Below are 8,222 nucleotides of genomic sequence, written 5' to 3' on the forward strand. Positions count from 1 at the left end.
GTCCAAGAGCATCAAGTCCAAGGCATCACAGCTACCACCGTTTTGGGCCCGAGAAGTCACTGAATGTCTGACAGGCCCTGACACAGAGGCTACGTTTTTCTGGCTCTCAGGTCGGAGCCTTAACTCGGACGGCCGGGCCGGGCAGCTCCAGGCAGCCTCGCCCCGGGTCACCCGCGCTGCCGAAGACCTAAGACGGGCGCGATCCCAGGTCCGCAGCCTCTCGGCGCGGGGCAGTCGCCCAGCCCAGACGTGAACCCGCGTGCGGCCCTCGGACGCAGGTGCCTCCAGGCCAGCTCCCACCGTCGCGGGCGGCCCCTGGTCACGACTAGGTTTCACGCCGAAGAGAGCGTGCTCCCGCCGCTTCAGCCCGCACCCCGGACGCCTCGGGCCGCGGCTGGAACGGGAAGCCACGACACCGCGAGCGCCCAGGCGAGGGCGGAGCGGGGCGGGGGGCGGGGGGCGGGGAGGCGGTGCGGGACACACCACGACGCTCGGGCGCCACCTTGTGTCCGTTCTCTTGGCCGCCGGGTGGCGGACCGGGAACTACGTTTCCCACAATGCCTCGCAGGCGCGAGGAGGCCCCTCGTTTCCATGGGAACCTAGCTTTTTTTTTTTTTAAGATTTTATTTATTTATTCATGAGAGACACACACAGAGAGAGAGAGAGAGAGAGAGAGAGAGAGGCAGAGACACAGGCAGAGGGAGAAGCAGGCTCCATGCAGGGAGCCCGACGCGGGACTCGATCCCGGGACTCCAGGATCGCGCCTTGAGTTGAAGGCAGGCGCTCTACCGCGGAGCCACGCAGCTGTCCCAGGGCACTAGCTCCTTAACTTGGAGGACCGCGTGGCCGCGCTCCCCGTCCGGTGCCCTCCGGCTGGGACGGAGTCTGCAGAGAGTTGAGGGGCAGAGTAGGGGGCTGGAGGAGAGGGGGCACCCGGGACCAGCACTCCCAAATCCCTGGCGTCCAGCCGTCCGCGCGCTCCCGGGGCCTCGGCGTTCTGAGGCGAGGTGGCCCCGGGAGGCCCGGGTTGGCGGGGCCAGTGTCCGGCCGAGCCTGCGCGCCGCCGACAGGTACTTCTGGGGATGGTCGGCGTCACCGATGCACGTGGACAAGGGCTCGCCGGGCAGGGCAGGGAGCGCGCCCGGGGTGGGACCGGGGCTCACCGCTCCGGGCTTCAGTCCCCCGCTGTCTGTGCGGCTTGGGCCGGAATTCTAGGGCACCTTACGATCCCGTTGCAGGGGCAGCCTCTGGCTCTCTGCGACCCCGGGAACAAGTCCCTTTATCTCTCTGAGCCCGTTTCCTCCTCTGTAGAGAGTTTGCAACAGATGATCTTTATGGTCTCTTCTAGAGGATATGGGGTCATTACCCCCTCATTGCACACCATGTGCAAGAAGAAAGAAAGGGAACTGCATGGTCTGAACGACAATCTCAGCTCAGGATCTGGAGTCAGAGCAACTTGGGTTTGTGACTTTGGGCAAAGTTATCACATCTCTTAAGGGTTAATGATAGTGCCAGCTCAGGTGTTTGAAGATTAAGTGAGATAATGCATGGAAGTTGTTTTTTTTTTTTTTTTTTAATACTTCATCTATTCATGAGATACACACACACACAGAGAGAGAGAGAGAGAGAGAGAGAGGCAGAGACACAGGCAGAGGGAGAAGCAGGCTCCATGCAGGGAGCCCGTCATGGGACTCCATCTGGATCCAGGATCCAGGATCCCACCCTGAGCTGAAAGCAGGCACTAAACCACTGAGCCTCCCAGGCTGCCCAATGCATGGAACTTTTTAAGCCCAGGCCTGCACCTAGTGAGTGTTCTCCCAAGTCTCAGCCATCATTTCGGATGCCTTTTTTTTTTTTCTTTTTTTAAGATTTTATTTATTTATTTGACAGCACAAGCAGGGGGAGCTGCAGGCAGAGGGAGAAGCTGGCTCCCCACTGAGCAAAGAGATGGAGGCAGGGCTTGATCAGAGGACCCTGGGATCATGACCTGAGCTGAAGGCAGATGCTTAACCCACTGAGCCACCCAGATGCCCCCATTTCTGATACTTGAAGAAACCTTCCTTAGCTACTGTGAGACCTATTGTTGGGCAAATCCATTTTCCTAGACAGGAGGGTTTTATAGGCTGATTCCAATAGGGAAGCCTGAAGTCTTATCCACAACTGGATGCGTAAGCTGCATATCTCCTCCTTTCAGCTGTAGTCTGAGTTATATCAGTACCACACAGCATCTAGGAGGGTCCAAAGCCCAACACCAGGCAGTGCAGAAGATACTTTTCCTTCCTTAAGATTCACAGAGGATGTGAGCACTTACATGCTATGATACAGAAACAGCTGAATATTGAATTATATTTATGTAACATTTACATAGAACTGGATACACACACAGTTATAAGGAATACATGAGAATCCTGTGCTACTTGCATTGAGTTCAAACTTTGTATTGGGAAAACCCTTATAATTTTTAATTAATGATAAAATGTTTTATTTGTTAAGTCTGGGAACTCCCAGTGCCTTCACAAACAAGTCTTCACCCATCCAACAGGCATCTTTATGTGGAAGCCATGTGCTATGAGTAGTTCATGACTACCTATTATATACGTGGTACTGTGTAGGGTAGTCTGGGGGATAGAAAGATGTATGAAATGATCTGTGCCCTCAAGAAAACAGTCTGTAGGAGTACCTGGATGGCTCAGTGATTAGGTGTCTGAGTCTGAATTTCAGAGTGGTGAGTTCAAGTCCCTCATTAAGCTCCACACTGGGCATGGAGCCTACTTAGGAAAAAAAACAAACAGTGAATAGAGAAGATCAGTTATGCATACAAAACACATAATGCAAGAGGAAAGTGATGTGTCGTGAGAGAGGTACAGGTATCTGCTGTGCACATTTAAGAGGCAGGAGAAACCATTGCCAAGTGGCTGTCATGAGAGCAGCAAGGAACAGACAGCATTTCAGGCAGGCCTGGGATGTGGACAATGTGGATATGCCAATAAACAGGGCAAAGTTATCGTGGGCCCCCTCCTGGCAGCCCTGAGACCCAGCAGAGAAATGTCAATGGCCCTAACTAGATGTGAGCTCTGAGAAGGCAGCGACTGTGGTTTGGTCAGTTTTACTCCTAACATGGCATGTGGGTAGCTTGTGGGAGATATTAGTGAAGGAGCAAGAGCTATGAGTTTCCTGCAGGGATGAGCCAAGATATGGTCTTTGCATTATCCTGAGACCCTTTTATTAAGTTTACATGCTGTCTTACAGACACCATTCTGGTGACGAGGGTTGCAGGGCGATGTGAATAGGCAGGTGATTATGGGGCAAGGACCATATTGTTGGCAAATTTAGTACGGTAACTGGGAGCCAAGTGAATAGGGTCTCATGAATGGGTAGGAATGTTTGTGAGTCTCCTTCCTTGGACTTGAGCTGAACAACCACAAGGGGAAGAATCCTCAGCACAGGATTATGAAGAGGTCTTGAGGTCCAGTGATGGATACCCTTTGGGTCTGTCTAGTGCTATATGTTCTTGGCTCTTCTTTGTCTGTGGCCCACTCCCCCTGCAAACAAATTTCTCTCCCATCTATGACCCACCTGGGAATGGAAACCGTGTCCACCACGCCAAGGCCTATAGCAGCTGCAAAGGAATGAAGTTGGTTTCAGCAGTGCTATCTTGAGGCTGACTTCTGGGCCCCATCCTTCTAGTCCTGCCCAGGGCTGACCCTGTGCCAGGAGCTGGCACTGAAACGGACCACTCAGAACAGCTGTCCAGTGACCCTGGGAGCTGAGAACAACCTTAGGACCCAGGATAGAGGAATCACTTGAGGAGGGCAAAGCAGAGAATATCTAGAGGAGAATGGCTTGAGGACAGGGCAAACCTTCCCAAGTCCTGTTTAGAGTCCCCTCTGAGGGCAGCCCGGGTGACTCAACGGTTGAGCGTCTGCCTTCATGCCCAGAGCGTGATCCTGGAGTCCTGGGATTGAGTCCCACATTGGGCTCCTTGCATGGAGACTGCTTCTCTCTCTCAGTCTCTCCCTCTCTCTCTCTCTCTCTCTCTGTCTCTCATGAATAAATAAATACATCTTTAAAAAAATCTTTAAAAAAAATAGACTCCCCTCTGAGATCCTCTGTTGCTCACAAAGGTGAAGTCATCCTCAGAATGAGAAAGCTGGGGAAAGTTTAAGTGGGTTCAACTAAAGAAGGGATGGAGCACAACTGACTGCCTATTTGTCCCTAGATGTGGGATGGTGCAGGAATTCTGGAGGCTACAGATGCTCCTCTTCTCAAACAGGAGACCCATAGTGAGCAGTTACATCATCTTCCTGGCAGCCTGTGCTCCCATCCTAGAGTCCCGTTCTTCCTCTCTGTCCTGTCCCTCCAGTTTGCCACCCCACTGGATGCAGGTAAGTGTCTGCTGGGTGTGTCAGGACTCCTGTGTAACTAAGGGCCACGTGAAGCTTTACTCACTCCAGACCTGGCACTTGAGAGGAGGTTACCACAGTTCAGTGCCTGCCTTGGGGGCCTACATCAGCCGCTTCAGGGACATGCTGGTCCTTTACAGTTTACAGCAGCCAGAAAGTCTTATTTTATGACTTTCCCTTTCCCATCTGAGGGATCTGAGTTTTTTAGGTTATAGACCAAAGAGCCAAATGGTGGCACTGAGAGCAGCGATCTTCCCACTGTCTTGGCTATAACTAAAGGGGGTGCCATCTGCCTCCTGGTAAGGCCATGGTCCTAAACTAACCTGAAAGTAGACCTGTACTCCCCTTTCTTCCCATTTCAACCAGAGTTCCCTACCCATTTTCCTGAGTTTTCCAGCCTGGCCCAGCTGCTCTCTGTTATTAGATGTATTTGGCCAGAGTCTCTCACTCTCATGCCCTCACTAGACACTGACTTGCTCCCATGGCAGCATGTCACACCAGGCTAGTGCTCCTCCCCCTACTCTGACAGATTGGCCTGCTCCTAGGTAGCCACCTTGGATCACTGGGACACCATAGGGGATTCTGTATCTGGTTGGAGGACTAAGAATACAAAGATATTCTCCCATTGGGTGGGGAGGCAAGTCAGCAAAGTTTGTCCAGTGAGATTCCCTGGCCTCAGTAAAAATGCCACACTCCACTCCATTGGCACACCTGGCAGCAGCTCAGTGAGCCTCAGAGGTAAAGATGGGTAGGTAGGTGTGGCAGGAAGGGGCACATGGAACAAACCTGGATGCAAGCAAGGCACCATTTGCTGGCCTAACTCAAGTCAGACTTACTTGTGGGGGTGGGGGACAGGTTGGGTGAAGGAAGATGTCCCAAAAGGCCAGGGAGACAGAGCTGATTATATGTATCCCACAAAATTTATGTGGCCTGAGAAGGCTTGGAACTGAGTGGGCATGCTCAGGGCAGTAGCTGCCTGTCTACCCCGGAAGCACATACAGCTGTGCAGTTCATTTCTTGGTTTGGTGGATTGACTCCCATCTACCAAAGGCCTAGGAGACCTTCTCTATAGCTTGTGGCATGAACTATATTCATAATGTTGTGCACTATAACCACTGTCCATTTTTAGAATGGATAGAGAATGAGAGTGGGGAGAGGGGAAGAGGAGAGGAGAGGAGAGAGAGAGAGAGAGAGAGAGAGAAGCAGACTCCCCACTGAGTGCAGAGCCAACATGGGGCTCGGAACCAAAGTCAAAAGTTGGATGCTCAACCAACTAAGCCACCCAGGCACCCCTCCATTCTACTTTCTATCTTCATAAATTTGCTTATCCTACATACCTCACGTCAGTGGAATCATTCAATATTTGTCATTTTGTATCTGGCTCACACCACTTAGCATAATATCTTCAAGGTTCACCTATGCTTCTAGCGTGTGCCAGAATTGAAGGCAGAATAACATTCTACCACATGGATAGACCACATTTTGTTTAGCTGTTCATTTACTGAGGGACACATGTATTGTTTACATCTTTTGGTGACTGTGGATGCTGCTGTGAATATGGGTGTACAAGTGTCTGTTTGGGTCCCTGCTTCCGTTCTCTAGGGCATATACCTAAACGCAGAACTGCTGGAACATATGGCAAGTCTATATTTAACTTTCTGAGCATTTGCCAAACTGTTTTCATAGTGACCGAGAGACTTCATAGTGATGCAATATCATTATCTAGATTGCCTACCATAATTACATTTCTCCAAATATCCCCAAATTTTCCATTACAACTTAAAAAAAAAAAAAAGATTCAAGGAATGCCTGGGTGGCTCAGCGGTTGAGCGAGTCTGCCTTCAGCTCAGAGTGTGATCGTGGTTCAGGGATTGGGTCCCGCATCAGGCTCCCTGTGAGGAGCCTGCTTCTCCCTCTGTGTCTCTGCCTCTCTCTCTATTTCTCTCATGAATAAATGAATAAAATCTTGAAAAAAAAAAATTCAAGGCCCAGTCAGGGATCACAGACTGCTTTTATTTTCATGTCTCTTCATTCTTCTTTCTTTCTTTTCTTTCTTTCTTCTTTCTTTCTTTCTTTCTTTTTTTCTTTCTTTCTTTTCTTTCTTTCCTTCTTCTTTTTTTTAAAACATTTTATTTATTTATTTGAGGGAGAGAGAGAGAGAGAGCACATGAGCAGGAGAGGAAGGGAAGGCACCTCCAGGGGAAGGAGGAGAAGCAGACTCCCTGGCTGAGCAAAGAGCCCAATATGGGGCTTAATCTCAGGACCCCAAGATCATGGCCTGAGCTGAAGGCAGACACTTAACTGAATAGGCCACCTTGGAGCCCCTGGAGGGCAGCCTAGGTGGCTATGCGCCACTTTAGCTCCACCTTCAGCCCAGGGTACGATCCTGGAGACCTAGGATCCAGTGCCACGTCAGGCTCCCTGCATGGGGCCTGCTTCTCCCTCTGCATGTGTCTCTGCCTCTCTCTCTCTCTGTGTCTCTCATGAATAAATAAAAAAAATATTTTTAAAAAATGAAATCCTCACCCCCTAGCACCTCAGAATGTGATGATTGTTCTTACAGCTAGAGCGCTTATGGAGGTACTAAGTTAAAAGGAGGTCATTAGGTTGGATCCTAATCCAGTATGACTGGTGTCCTTACAAGAAGAGATTTGGGGGCACCTGGGTGACTCAGTTGGTTAGGCATCTGTCTTTGGCTCAGGTCATGATCCCAGGTTCCTGGGATTGAGCCCCAAGTCAAGCTCCCTGCTCAGCAGGGAGTCTGCTTCTCCCTCTCCCCTCCTCACGCTAAATCTAGAAGAAAAGAAGAAGAAGAAGAAGAAGAAGAAGAAGAAGAAGAAGAAGAAGAAGAAGAAGAAGAAGGAGGAGGAGGAGGAGGAGGAGGAGGAGGAGGAGGAGGAGGAGGAAAGAAAGAAAGAGAAAGAAAGAAAGAAAGAAAGAAAGAAAGAAAGAAAGAAAGAAAGAAAGAAAGAGAGAGATGCTGGGTGGCTCAGTGGTTGAGCGTCTGCCTTTGGCTCAGGGTATGATCCCCGTTCAGGGATGGAGTCCCACATTGGGCTCCCTGTGGGGAGCCTACTTCTCCCTCTGCCTATGTCTCTGCCTCTCCTCTCTCTGTATCTCTCATGAATAAATAAATAAAATTAAAACAAAAAAAGAAGAAGAGATATGGGACTCCTGAGTGGCTCAGTGGTTAAGTGTCTGCCTTCAGCTCAGGGTGTGATCCTGGAGTCCCAGGATCAAGTCCCACATCGGGCTTCCTGCATGAAACCTGTTTCTCCTTCGGCCTATGTCTCTGCCTCTCTCTCTCTCTCTCTCTCTCTCTCTCTCTCTCTGTGTGTGTTCATGAATAGATGAATAAAATCTTAAAAAAAAGAAAAAAAGAAGAGATATGGATACAGACATGTATGGAAGGAAAACAACATGAAGACACCAGGAGAAGTTGGCCATCTACAAGCCAAGGAGAGAAGCCTGGAATAGATCCTCTCCCAGCCATCAGAAAGAAGCAATTCTGTCAACACCTTGATCTCAAACTTCTAGCTTCCAAAACTGTGAGAAAATAAATTTCTGCTGTTTAAGCCACCCAGTCTGTGATATTTTGTTATGGCGACCTTAGCAAACTAACACAGACTTAAACCTAACCATGTGAATAATTCCATTAAAATGTAAACATCCCAATTAAAACACAGAGCTTATCAAGACTCCACGACATAAGATGGAACAGAAATATAATTTTTCTACAGACACAGAAAATTGAAAGGATGAGAAAAGGTATACTAGGCACATAGAAAGCACAAGAAAGCTGGTACAACTACATTAATA

The 8,222-nt window shown here is 49.6% G+C and overlaps 1 long non-coding RNA gene across 1 annotated transcript; it reads left to right on the forward strand.

The window, feature by feature from the left end:
• Nucleotides 1–483: 483 nt before the first annotated feature.
• Nucleotides 484–7,982, forward strand: LOC144292400 (uncharacterized). Its single transcript, XR_013359814.1, has 3 exons — nt 484–1,070; nt 4,220–4,385; nt 7,754–7,982. It is a non-coding gene; the product is annotated as an uncharacterized LOC144292400 (long non-coding RNA).
• Nucleotides 7,983–8,222: the final 240 nt, after the last annotated feature.

The sequence above is a fragment of the Canis aureus genome, chromosome 21 (genome assembly GCF_053574225.1).
Source record: "Canis aureus isolate CA01 chromosome 21, VMU_Caureus_v.1.0, whole genome shotgun sequence".
NCBI lineage: Eukaryota > Metazoa > Chordata > Mammalia > Carnivora > Canidae > Canis > Canis aureus.